Genomic DNA, 14,331 nt, shown 5'->3' with positions numbered 1-14,331 from the left:
ACTGTGCTGCCGAGACTACCCAGGAGAAGCAGTTGGTGGAAGAGGGTACTGTAGATGTTGAGGTCCTTGCAGCAGCTCTGAGGAAGAGTTTCCCCGAATGGCCCAAAGAGGAAGAGGGAGGGGGAAGACTGCGGAGCCTGTAGCCTCCACTTTGGCACCCATTAGGAGCATGCCTCTTCCAAAAGCCAAAATGGGCGCTCCCAAGACCTGCAGTGCCTGGTCCTTTTTTGACACAGTTGCAGATGACATTTGCTTTGTCAAATGCAGGGTGTGTCATCACAAAGTCAAAAGAGGGAGAAATGTCGGCAACCTCAATACCACAAATATGTGGAAACATGTGCGGACCAAGCACACGGTGGAGTTACAAAAACACACTGAAGACCTAGGCAAACCTACAGCGGCACTTACCACCTCTTCAGCTCGTGTTGTTGCCTCTTCCTCCAGCTCGCACTCAGCTGGTTTGGCTTCCTCACAGGATCGCCATGGAAGAACCTCTGGAACTGTTGTCCACAGACCCAGTGTAATTCCACCCACAGCACCACGTTCCCAGTCATCCTCACACTCCCAGCCCAGTCTACAGCCATCGGTAGCACAGGCATGGGAGAAAAGGTGGCAATTCTCGGCAAACCACCCCCGAGCACAGGCTCTGAATGCTGGCATTGCAAAACTACTATCCCTTGAAATGCTGTCATTCAGGCTGGTGGAGACTGACAGCTTCCGTAACTTGATGGCATTGGCAGTCCCACAATACAATGTGCCCAGCCACTTTTATTTCAGCAGGCAAGCCATCCCTGCCCTGCACAAGCATGTGGAGGGACACATAATACACGCGCTACTGAACGCCGTCAGTAGCAAGGTCCACCTCACCACCGATGCGTGGACCAGTCACCATGGACAGGGGCAATACTGTTATGACCCCAATGGCGAGGGTCTCAGAGGAACGTGGAAGTCTGCAGAATACAAAAATCCAGCTCATAGGGCAGTGGTAACTGGGTTGACCATATATCTACTCCTAACGCCAACACTAGAAGTAGCCGGGGATCATTCCTACGTTGATTCTAGATGACACGCGCCAGCCGGAGAATCTAGCTACCCCTAGTAGAGGAAAACAAAGACCTTTCTTGCCTCCAGAGAAGGGGACCCCAAAGCTGGATAGAAGCCCCCCACAAATAATGACGGTGAGGTAAGAGGAAATGACAAACACAGAAATGAACCAGGTTTAGCACAGAGAGGCCCGCTTACTGATAGCAGAATAAAGAAAGGTAACTTATATGGTCAACAAAAACCCTATCAAAATCCACACTGGAAATTCAAGAACCCCCGAACCGTCTAACGGTCCGGGGGGAGAACACCAGCCCCCTAGAGCTTCCAGCAAAGGTCAGGATGTAGATTTGGAACAAGCTGGACAAAAATACAAAACCAAAACAAATAGCAAAAAGCAAAAGGCAGACTTAGCTGATATAACTGGAACCAGGATCAGTAGACAAGAGCACAGCAGACTAGCTCTGATAACTACGTTGCCAGGCATTGAACTGAAGGTCCAGGGAGCTTATATAGCAACACCCCTAACTAACGACCCAGGTGTGGATAAAAGGAATGACAGAAAAACCAGAGTCAAAAAACTAGTAACCACTAGAGGGAGCAAAAAGCAAATCACAACAGTACCCCCCCCTTAGTGAGGGGTCACCGAACCCTCACCACGACCACCAGGGCGATCAGGATGAGCGGCATGAAAGGCACGAACCAAATCGGCCGCATGAACATCAGAGGCGACCACCCAGGAATTATCCTCCTGACCATAGCCCTTCCACTTGACCAGGTACTGAAGCCTCCGCCTGGAGAGGCGAGAATCCAAGATCTTCTCCACCACGTACTCCAACTCGCCCTCAACCAACACCGGAGCAGGAGGCTCAGCAGAAGGAACTACAGGCACAATGTACCGCCGCAACAAGGACCTATGAAATACATTGTGAATAGCAAACGACACAGGAAGATCCAGACGAAAAGATACAGGATTAAGGATTTCCAATATCTTGTAAGGCCCAATAAAACGAGGTTTAAATTTGGGAGAGGAGACCTTCATAGGAACAAAGCGGGAAGATAGCCATACCAAATCCCCAACGCGTAGTCGGGGACCCACACCGCGGCGGCGGTTGGCAAAGCGCTGAGCCTTCTCCTGTGACAACTTCAAGTTGTCCACCACATGATTCCAGATCTGCTGCAACCTATCCACCACAGAATCCACCCCAGGACAGTCAGAAGGCTCCACATGACCCGAAGAAAAGCGAGGATGGAAACCAGAGTTGCAGAAAAAAGGCGAAACCAAGGTGGCGGAACTAGCCCGATTATTAAGGGCAAACTCAGCCAACGGCAAGAATGTCACCCAATCGTCCTGATCAGCAGAGACAAAACACCTCAAATAAGCCTCCAAAGTCTGATTGGTTCGCTCCGTCTGTCCATTAGTCTGAGGATGGAAAGCAGACGAAAACGACAAATCAATGCCCATCCTACTACAAAAGGATCGCCAGAACCTGGAAACGAACTGGGATCCTCTGTCAGACACAATATTCTCAGGGATGCCGTGCAAACGAACCACGTTCTGGAAAAACACAGGAACCAGATCGGAAGAGGAAGGCAGCTTAGGCAAAGGAACCAAATGGACCATCTTGGAGAAGCGATCACATATCACCCAGATAACGGACATGCCCTGAGATAGCGGAAGATCAGAAATGAAATCCATGGAGATATGTGTCCAAGGTCTCTTCGGGACAGGCAAGGGCAAGAGCAAACCGCTGGCACGAGAACAGCAAGGCTTAGCTCGAGCACAAGTCCCACAGGACTGCACAAATGACCGCACATCCCTTGACAAGGAAGGCCACCAAAAGGACCTGGCCACCAGATCTCTGGTGCCAAAAATGCCCGGGTGACCTGCCAACACCGAGGAATGAACCTCGGAAATGACTCTGCTGGTCCACTTATCCGGGACAAACAGTCTGTCAGGTGGACAAGACTCAGGCCTATCAGCCTGAAATCTCTGCAACACACGTCGCAGATCCGGAGAAATAGCTGACAAGATAACTCCATCTTTAAGAATACCAACAGGATCAGCGACTCCAGGAGCATCAGGCACAAAGCTCCTAGAAAGAGCATCGGCCTTCACATTCTTTGAACCTGGTAAATACGAGACAACAAAATCAAAGCGGGAGAAAAACAATGACCAGCGGGCCTGTCTCCGGAAAACAGTTCAGGAATCGGTATTTTAGGTTCTGACATAGGATTTCTGATAACATAGTCTTGTATGCCCTGCACACGAGTAGCCAGCTGGTCCACACTTGTAATCAAGGTCTGGACATTCATGTCTGCAGCAAGCATAGCCACTCTGAGGTAAAGGGGAAGAAGAAAGAAAAAAAAACTCAGAATCTTCTTTCTTATAATCCCTCTTCTGCAATGCATTAAACATTTAATACTGGCCTGGCAAACTGTTATGACCCCAATGGCGAGGGTCTCAGAGGAACGTGGAAGTCTGCAGAATACAAAAATCCAGCTCATAGGGCAGTGGTAACTGGGTTGACCATATATCTACTCCTAACGCCAACACTAGAAGTAGCCGGGGATCATTCCTACGTTGATTCTAGATGACACGCGCCAGCCGGAGAATCTAGCTACCCCTAGTAGAGGAAAACAAAGACCTTTCTTGCCTCCAGAGAAGGGGACCCCAAAGCTGGATAGAAGCCCCCCACAAATAATGACGGTGAGGTAAGAGGAAATGACAAACACAGAAATGAACCAGGTTTAGCACAGAGAGGCCCGCTTACTGATAGCAGAATAAAGAAAGGTAACTTATATGGTCAACAAAAACCCTATCAAAATCCACACTGGAAATTCAAGAACCCCCGAACCGTCTAACGGTCCGGGGGGAGAACACCAGCCCCCTAGAGCTTCCAGCAAAGGTCAGGATGTAGATTTGGAACAAGCTGGACAAAAATACAAAACCAAAACAAATAGCAAAAAGCAAAAGGCAGACTTAGCTGATATAACTGGAACCAGGATCAGTAGACAAGAGCACAGCAGACTAGCTCTGATAACTACGTTGCCAGGCATTGAACTGAAGGTCCAGGGAGCTTATATAGCAACACCCCTAACTAACGACCCAGGTGTGGATAAAAGGAATGACAGAAAAACCAGAGTCAAAAAACTAGTAACCACTAGAGGGAGCAAAAAGCAAATCACAACACAATACCTTTCCCTCACTGCCCATTGGGTTAATGTTCTTGAGCCGGGTACAGATCGTGCGAGTGGCACAGGACGTGTTCTGCCAACTCCAAGGATTGCAGGAATCCAGTCTGTGCGCATTGACCCCTCCTCATACACAAGTTGCTCAGAATCATTGCTGCAGGAGCCGTCACAGTCCACCTCCACATGGACCCGTGAACGTTTACCTGTTATGACCGACATGAGCACAGCTGTGGAAAAACGTCAACAGGCCATCTTGAAATTAATTTCTTTGGGGAATCGAAGCCACACAGCACAGGAGCTCTGGAATGCCATCAAGCAGGAGAGCGACGTGTGGTTTGTGCCAGCGAATCTCCAGCCTGGCATGGTAGTGCATGACAAGGGCCGAAATCTGGTGGCAGCTCTGGGCCTAGGCAACCTCACTCACATCCCATGTCTGGCACATGTGCTCAACTTGGTCGTGCAGAGTTTTTTGAGGGACTATCCGGATCTTGATGCACTGCTGCACAAGGTCCGCCTAGAGTGTGCTCACTTGTGGCATTCCAGCACGGCAAGATCACGCATTGCAGCTCTGCAGCGCCGATTCCGCCTTCCGGAACATCGCATCATATGTGACCTACCCAACAGGTGGAATTCCACATTACATATGTTGGAGCGGTTCTGTGAGCAGCAGCAAGCAGTAATGGAGTACCAGCTGCATCAGGCGCAAAGAAGTCGCAGTTTGCGCAGTTCAGACTTCACAACCACTGAATGGACCACTATGAAGGACGTCTGCCAGGTTTTGCGTTCCTTCGATGATTCCACACGGATGGCGAGTGCAGATGATGCACTAATCAGCATGACTTTCCCCCTTATCTGCCTGCTTCAACAAACACTGCAAGCGCTAAGGGATGATGTTGTGGAAGAGGTGGAGGATGAGGAGTCACCAATTCCATCAGCTTCTGGACAGTCAGTGCTACGTGGTTCCTCACAAAGGCCTAGGCAGGGGTCACTTTGTGAGGAGGATGAGGAGGAGTCAATGGGGGAGGAAGACATCGGTCTAGAGGAGGGAGTAACACAATTCTACAATAGTCAGTGTGTAGAGCGAGGGTGGGGTGATGCAGAGCAGGCAGAGATCATGCCTCAAGCAGGGGACAGCGTTTCTTGGCCAGTTGGCAGTCTACAGCACATGGTTGATTACATGCTGCAGTGCCTGAGAAACGACCGCCGCATCGCCCACATTCTCAACACGGCTGATTATTGGGTGTACACCCTTCTAGATCCTCGCTACCGGGACAACTTACAAAGCCTCATAACACCGTTGAACCGGGAGCGTAAAATGCGGGAGTACCAAGACACACTGGTGAATTCCATCATCTTCTCCAGTCCAACTGAGAGCAGTGCTGCTAGTGCTTTACAAAGCAGCTCAGTCCGTCGAGGCAGTGGAGGAAGCTCTGCACAAAGAGGGAACAGAAGCAGTGCCTCAGCACAAGGCAAGACCAGTGTGGCCCAACTGTGGCTCAGTTTTGTGTGCCCGCCACAAATGTCTACACCATCACAGGCGGCTCCAGTCAGCAGGAGGCAACGTTTCCGTCAGATGGTGCCAGACTACATGTCTTGCCCTCTTACTGCACTCCCAGACGGCTCTTCCCCCTTCAAGTTTTGGGTCTCTAAGCTGGATACATGGTCAGAGCTAAGCCAGTACGCATTGGAGGTGCTGGCTTGCCCTGCTGCTAGTGTATTATCGGAACACGTCTTTAGTGCCACAGGTGGTGTACTAACAGACCGTCGCATGCGACTATCCTCCGATAACGTTGACCGGTTTACTTTTCTGAAAATAAACAAGGCCTGGATCTCGCAGGAATTTGCCACTCCTCTTCCAGATTAAATAATTGGTTGGCTACAGTATCCATGTCTCCTGTTGCGTTCATCTTTCTACCACCTGAACTGTAATCCCTGGGCTCCAACACCGCCAGTTGATGCTCAGAAGTGCCTTCTGCACAGTCAAAACACCCAGTGTTATTGGGTTTCAGTAACATCAGCTGATCCCCAGCTGTGTATGCGGCAATGTGTCCTGCGACCGCCATGCTGGCACAACAACTGAAATTTAAGGGAACCTGTCCCCCCAGGCGTTTGTTACTGAAAGAGCCACCTTGTGCAGCAGTAATGCTGCACAAGGAAAAGGTAGCTCTTTTAGTTTTGCTCCTTGCACACGCTGAACTTAACACTTATAAAATGTGTCCCCTAATACTGTAAAACCGTCCAGGAGGTGGGACTTTCCTTCGTAATGGGACGCAGCACAGCCGTCATCCCTACCCCCTTGGTGCTGTGCGCTGCTTCCTTAGCGTTGTTTGAATCTGTCCACATCATTTGGTGTCAGGCGGACTGGGCCTGTGCGGCCATGCTGCCCGAGATCCCGCCTCACAGTCTCTTCTGATTTAATCATACTGCGGGCCTGGGATCCATGGGCATGCCCAGTGCATATCTTCACCTCAGGCTCTCACTCATCTCCCTCTGCCTTCTTCAGACTGGGCGCCTTCAGCTGATCCCTACTAGCATGCCACGGCTGTCACACCGCACAGTCTGAAGAATCCAGAAGGAGGTGAGTGAGAGGTGAAGATATGCACTGCGCATGCCCATGGATCCCAGGCCCGCAGTGTGATTACATTAGACGACACTGCGAGGCGGGATCTCTGGCAGCGCGGCCCCACAGGCGCAGCGAGCCTGACAACAAATGATGTCAGAAGACGGGCAGCGGTAACTGCGCATGGCCACAGTTGAACATAACACCGCAGGCTCCTGGACAGATTCAAACAATGTTGAGGAGGCAGCGCACGGCGCCAAGGGGGTAGGAATAACGAATGTGCTGCGTCCCATTGCGAAAAAAAGTCCCACCTCCGGGATGGTTTCACTGTATCAGGGGACACATTTTATAAGTGTTCAGTTCGGCGTTTGCAAGGAGCATAACTAAAAGAGCCACCTTTTCCTTTTGCAGCATTAGTGCTGCACAAGTTGGCTCTTTCAGCTAAAAACGCCTGGGGGGGCTAAAGGTTACCTTTCAACTTGATCTAATTACGCCTCAGCCTACACTCTGCTCCTCCTGCTGTCCCTGGGTTCTAACACTGCCAGTTGGTGCTCGGAAGTGCTGGCTGCACAGAGAAAAACACTCGCCACTGTGTCTGTTGTGGGGTTCAGTAATGCCAGCTGTTCCCCTGCTGTGTAGCCGGCAATGTGTCCTGCAAATGCCAAGCAGACACAACAGATATTTAAGTGCCTCCAGTGCAGGCCTTGGCCTACACTCTGCTCCTCCTGCTGTCCCTGGGCTCTAACACCGCCAGTTGGTGCTCGGAAGTGCTGGCTGCACCGAGAAAAACACTCGCCACTGTGTCTGTGGGGTTCAGTAATGCCAGCTATTCCCCTGCTGTGTAGCCGGCAATGTGTCCTGCAAATGCCACGCAGACGCAAAATATATTTAAGTGCCTCCAGTGCAGACCTCGGCCTACACTCTGCTCCTTCTGCTGCCCCTGGGCTCTAACACCGCCAGTTGGTGCTCGGAAGTGCTGGCTGCACAGAGAAAAACACTGGCCACTGTGTCTGTGGGGTTTAGTAACACCAGCTGTTCCCCTGCTGTGTAGCCGGCAATGTGTCCTGCAAATGCCAAGCAGACACAACAGATATTTAAGTGCCTCCAGTACAGGCCTCGGCCTACACTCTGCTCCTTCTGCTGCCCCTGGGCTCTAACACCACCAGTTGGTGCTCGGAAGTGCTGGCTTGCACAGAGAAAAACATCGCCACTGTGTCAGTGGGGTTCAGTAACGCCAGCTGTTCCCCTGCTGTGTAGCCGGCAATGTGTCCGGCGAACGCCACGCAGACACTACAACACAAATTAAAGGGAACCTGTCCCCCCCAAGGCATTTGTAAATAGAAGAGCCACCTTGTGCATCACTAATGCTGTATTTTTACAAGGTGGCTCATTTAGTTATTCGCCTTGCACACGCAGAAGTAAACACGTATAAAATGTGATCCCTGATACCGTTAAACCGTCCCTGAGGTGTGACTTTCCTTCGTAATGACATGCAGCAACCCCCTTGGCGCTGTGCGCCGCCTCCTCTGCGTTGTTTGAATCTGTCCCGGAGCCTGCGCTGTTATGTTCAACCTTGGCCATGCGCAGTTAGCGCTGTCCGTCTTTTGACATCATTTGGTGTCAGCCTAGCTGCGCCTGTGCGGCCGCCCTGCCCGAGATAACGCTCCGCAGTGTCTTATTTATTTTCACTTCGGGCCTGTGATTCATGGGCATGTGTGGTGCATATATTCACCTCTCACTCATCTCCTTCTGCCTTCTTCACACTGTGCGGCTTCACGGCCGTGGCATGTGATTAGGGATCAGCTGACGCCGCACAGTCTGAAGCAGGCGTAAGGACATGAGTGAGAGGCGAACATATTTACTGCACAACGCCATGAATCCCAGCCCCACAGTGTGAATAAATCACAAAACACTGTGGGGCTGGGATTCATGGGCATGCGCGACCGCACAGGCTGACATCAAATGATGTCAGAAGATGGGCAGCGCTAACAGCGCATGGCCAAGGGATAACATAACAGCGCAGACTCCGGTACACAAAAAAGCAATGCTCAGGAGGCTGCGCCCAGCGCCAAGGGGGTATTTTTAACAGCTGAGCTGCGTCTCATTAAGAAGGAAAGTCCCGCCTCTGTGACGGTTTCACGGTATGAGTGGCTCAATTTTATAAGTGTTTCGTTCAGCGTGTGCAAGGAGCATAATTAAAAGAGCCACCTTTTCCTTGTGCAGCATTACTGCTGCACAAGGTGCCTCTTCTAATTACTAACGCCTGGGGGGGTTAAAGGTTCACTTTCAATTTGCTCCAATTAGGCCTCAGCCTACACTCTGCTCCTCCTGCTGACCCTGGGTTCCAACACCGCCAGTTGCTTCTCGGAAGTGCTGTTTGCACAGAGAAAAACACTTGCTCCTGTGTTAGTGGGGTTCAGTAACGTCAGCTGCTCCCCTGCTGTGTATCCGGCAATGTGTCCTGTGACCGCCATGCTGACACTCCTTCAGATATTAAACTGCCTCCAGTGCAGGCTTCAGCCTACACTCTGCTCCTCCTGCTGACCCTGGGCTCCAATTCCGCTAGTTGGGGCTGTAGGAAGACAATCTTGAATAGGCCCCCATCTTGGTTCCAGTACCGTCAGCTGGTTCCGGGCAGAGCCTTTGGCTTAGGTGCCTCCTTCTGGGTATCCGAGTTCCACCAACATCAGGTGGTCCTTGGTAGTGCTTTCTGGCACGGGTACCTCCTGCTTAGTAACCGGGTTCCAGTAACGTCAGCTGGTCCTTGGTAGTTCAAAAAAATCACAGAGAAAAAAGCAGAGATGATTACCTGCTGAAGCCTCCAAACAAATGCACTAGCAGGGCGCATCAGACCCGATTAATGATGGCAAAAACACAGGTGCAAAAAATACCGATGAAACAACCACTTTCAATCCAGTGTTGGCTGTTTGGCATTAGTGCACAAAAAGATAAGCAATAATAGTCTGTATGTGGCATTGTTCACACAGGCAATGCAGAGCATCTGGTTTACAGCCTATTACTAACGCACATACAGGCGGGCCGCCCAGTGCTACAAAATGCATGCTGTGTGAATAGAGGCCTACAGTTTACAGAGCCATCTTGGTCCGACTGCGCCCTGCAAGATAAAGTGCAAAAAAACCCACATATCAATGTATGTAAGGTATTAGTTTATATTGGGGCCTCAATACGTTAGCTGGCAACCCGCGTCATGGGTCCTTACATTTTGCCAGTCCTAACGCTAAACATTGAGTAAAAGCTCACAGACACAAAAAGAGGACTTAAATATCCTCCAAAAATTTAAAAAATCACAGAGAAAAAAAGCAGAGATGATTACCTGCTGAAGCCTCCAAACAAATGCACTAGCAGGGCGCATTCAGACCCGATTAATGATGGCAAAAACACAGGTGCAAAAAATACCGATGAAACAACCACTTTCAATCCAGTGTTGGCTGTTTGGCATTGGTGCACAAAAAGATAAGCGATAATAGTCTGTATGTGGCATTGTTCACACAGGCAATGCAGAGCATCTGGTTTACAGCCAGAGGCCTACAGTTTACAGAGCCATCTTGGTCTGACTTTCAATTTTTGGAGGATTTTTAACAACGCAAATGTGAACGTAGCCTAAGTTCTCTTTTTGTGTCTGTGAGCTGGTCCTCGGTAGTTCCATTGGCTCTTGGACCTTTGGGTATCCATCCGGGTTCCAATTCCATCAGCTGGTTCTCGGCATTTTCTCAGCCTTCTTGTACCTTCTGCTACATTTCCAAGTTCAAGACCCTAAAGACGACGACCCTGAAGACCACCCCTAAGATGACAACGACACCAGAGACGACAACCACTGAGATGACGACCCTGGAGACGACGACCCTGAAGACCACCCTGATGACGACAACGACCCCGGAGATGACGACCCTGGAGACGACGACACGGAAGACCAAGAAGCAGAAGAATGAGAGAATGCAGAACAAAGAGCAGAAGAACATTAAGCATAAGACTAAACATCAGAACAACAGATATTATCTAAATTATAAGCAGAAGAAGACTAAGCAGTGTATGGGGATGAGTCTGTTCCTCCTCGTGGTGCCCCTGGAAAAAGCCTGCTGCTGCAGGCCTAACTGAACGCGGACAAATCCTGTTGTAACTAGTGTTGAGCATTCCGATACCGCAAGTATAGGGTATCGGCCGATATTTGCGGTATCGGAATTCCGATACCGAGTTCCGATATTTTTGTGATATCGGAAATCGGAATTGGAAGTTCCCAGTGTATGGTTCCCAGGGTCTGGAGGAGAGGAGACTCTCCTTCAGGCCCTGGGATCCATATTCATGTAAAAAGTAAAGAATAAAAATAAAAAATATGGATATACTCACCCCTCCGACGGAGCATGGACCTTAGTGATGTAACCGGCAGCCTCCGTTCCTAAGAATGCAGTGAGTGTAGGACCTGCGATGACGTCGCGGCTTGGGATTTGTCTCGTGAGCGGTCACATGAGCGGTCACGTGACCAATCACAAGCCGCGACGTCATCGAAGGTCCTTCACTCACTGAATTCTTAGGAACGGAGGCAGACGCTTGGACCGGTGAGTGCCGGGGCCGTCAGAGGGGTGAGTATATCAATATTTTTTATTTTTGTTCTTTATTTTATACATGAATATGGATCCCAGGGCCTGAAGGAGAGTTTCCTCTCCTTCAGACCCTGGGAACCATTCCGATATTTTGTGTCCCATTGATATGCATTGGTATCAGGTATCGGTATCGGCGAGATCCGATATTTTGCCGGTATCGGCCGATCCAATCCGATACTGATACCTTTGCATATCGGAAGGTATCGCTCAACACTAGTTGTAACTCTTTTGTGACAGGCAGAACGGAAGGTGTAATCTTCAAACTTTTATAGATAACAACTACAGGAATGCCTGTCACAAATAAGAATATGATGAAGAAGTAGAATATGAAGAAGAATAATAGTTTAATAAGAAAAATATGAAGAATGTAACAAAAAAATAATAGGTAGAAGATGAAGAAGAAGATGAATAAGGTGAAGAAGAAGTTGATGTCAAAGATGCTGCTGCTGAGGATGATGAAGAAGAAAGTGTGGGAGAAGTAAAAAAGAAGGTAAAGGGCATGGAAGTAGTGAAACATCAATATCTGACAAATTAAAAAAAATCTTAACATAGTGAATATCTTTGTAACTCCGAACGTCTTAAAAAAAAATAAAATTCCTGCTATTCTATTTGATTGGGCTAAACCTCTATGCCTTTAATATCTCCGGCACCTCCCCCAATACATCCTACATTATTCTTCGTTGTTTTACTTCATGTAGAATGAACCTACAAGGAAAGAAAGGGTTTATTTTAATTCTGATATTTTGGTCCCGTTGACTTGCATTGGTATCGGGTATCGTTATCGGCGATATCCGATATTTTTTGAATATCGGCCGATCCAATCCGATACCGATACTTTCCGATATCGGAAGGTATCGCTCAACACTAATAGTTATCATTCATACTCTCTGAAAAAAGGCCAAGAAAGCAAAAATTCTGCCTGGATATGTAAACTTTTGAGCACATGTATATACGTTTTGAAGCACTTCCCTTCTAAAATTCCCCTGCTGTCGAGGACATGACAATTAAATTTGAGGGAAGTGTTTTGCTGTGACTTATTTGCCTACTCAACCCCATTTATAACTTGTGACAGTTCAGGATGGAATGAAGTATAATTCTGCACTTAGGTACCTTGACATCTCCCTTCACAGCCATCATATCTTCCCAATGTCTCCATCCACAAAATACACTGTCTTCTTTCTGGATCTTTCTTAGTTCTTTCTTGATCTTTCTTGGTTCAGGATTGTCTTTTCTCTGCTGTCATGTCATTACCAATATTACGGTATCTGACTATCACAAAATTGTCTTACTAATAAGACTCTGTCATGGCTTAAACCTCACAGTCCATAGGTCAGCCCTCATCACTATCCTGTGTTCATCCCTCAACCTGCCATTTTTTATATTCCTCTCCTGCAGCTTGCTTCTTTAGGTTTGTGAGTACGCCTGGCTTGATGAAACAGCTGGGTATCACAATTTGTAGTTGGGTATGACCATCTGGGTTCTTTGAGAACCTCTTTCTTTTTGGGTTACGATCAATCGTGGAATGTCATTCTTTCAGAAGTGACACAACTTCCATCAGACACTTCTCCTGCAATGTTGATTAAAGATCATTGATGGGGTTCTTCCATGGATGGATATGCAGATCTTTAATGGGCAGATCAGAATTTCTTGAGTAGGGAGTGATGTCACAATACCTGAGTTGACTGTGGGAAGGAACATCATCTGACTAATTGATATCGAATCTATCCTTACGAACTTCACCATTGCTAGGTTTGAAGTGGCAAATATCTTAGAAATATCTTATCTGCTACATTGATACCTAAAATGAGATTAAGGAAACAATATGATCATGGGAGTTCTCTCAGTTCAGTTAATTAACACATTATGTTATATACCAACATTGGGTTGACCTTTAACTCATGGGCCCCTTGGTAAACAAACAATGATGTTAGAGTACCAAGTCTTTACTATCCTGGCACTGGATAACTTTCATTATTTTATGCTTCCGTGTCCCATGAAACTCTATCATTCCTTATGCTGTTCCTTCGTGGTGGCCTCCCCTTTCTCAAGGTGCCCTGTAAGTACCTAATGCATAGCTAATGCCTCGAGCCTCCTAAACCCACAAAATAAATGCAATTTTTCTTTAGTCCATTCCTAGTCAATTTTTTCTTTTCCTATACAGACACCACTTCCACTTCAAAATTCAAAACAGAAATATACAACCCTTGCAGCTACTTAATTTTTTGTACATAGCCTCAATCCGACTATACAAAGATAAAGGCCCATTGCCAGTCTCATAAATACGGAAAGGCGTTCTTCGTGGAACTGCCCTTCCCAGGGTTCCATTCTCCCTGTTGTAACATACTTCTGATTAAGATGTGTGGGCAACCACAACCAGTTTGAACTTCAAGGCCTAGGTGCATATTATATACAATGGGGAAAAAAGGGTTTGATACACTGCCGATTTTGAAAGTTTTCACACTTACAAAGAATGGGGGCTCTGTAATTTTTAACATAGGTACACCTCAACTGTGAGGGACAGAATTTGTTTTGCATAATTAATTTGCATTTTATTGCATGTAATAAGTATTTGATACAATAGATAAACAAAACTTAATAATTGGTACAGAAACCTTTGTTTGCAATTACACAGGTCAGACATTTCCTGTAGTTCTTGACCAAGTTTACACACAATGAAGCAGGGATTTTTGCCCACTCCTTCATACAGATCTTCTCCAGATCTTTCAGGTTTCGGGTTGTTACTGGACAACATTGAGTTTCAGCTCCCTCCAAGGCTTTTCTATTGAGTTCAGGTCTGGAGAGTAGCTAGGCCACTCTAGGACCTTGAAATGCTTCTTACAGAGCCAGTTTTTAGTTGCCATGGCTATGTTTTTAGGGTCTTTGTCATGCTGGAAGACCAAGCCAATATCCATCTTA

This window comes from Ranitomeya variabilis, chromosome 5, assembly GCF_051348905.1.
Source record: "Ranitomeya variabilis isolate aRanVar5 chromosome 5, aRanVar5.hap1, whole genome shotgun sequence".
NCBI classification, from domain to species: Eukaryota; Metazoa; Chordata; class Amphibia; order Anura; family Dendrobatidae; genus Ranitomeya; species Ranitomeya variabilis.
This window is presented reverse-complemented; position numbering follows the sequence as displayed.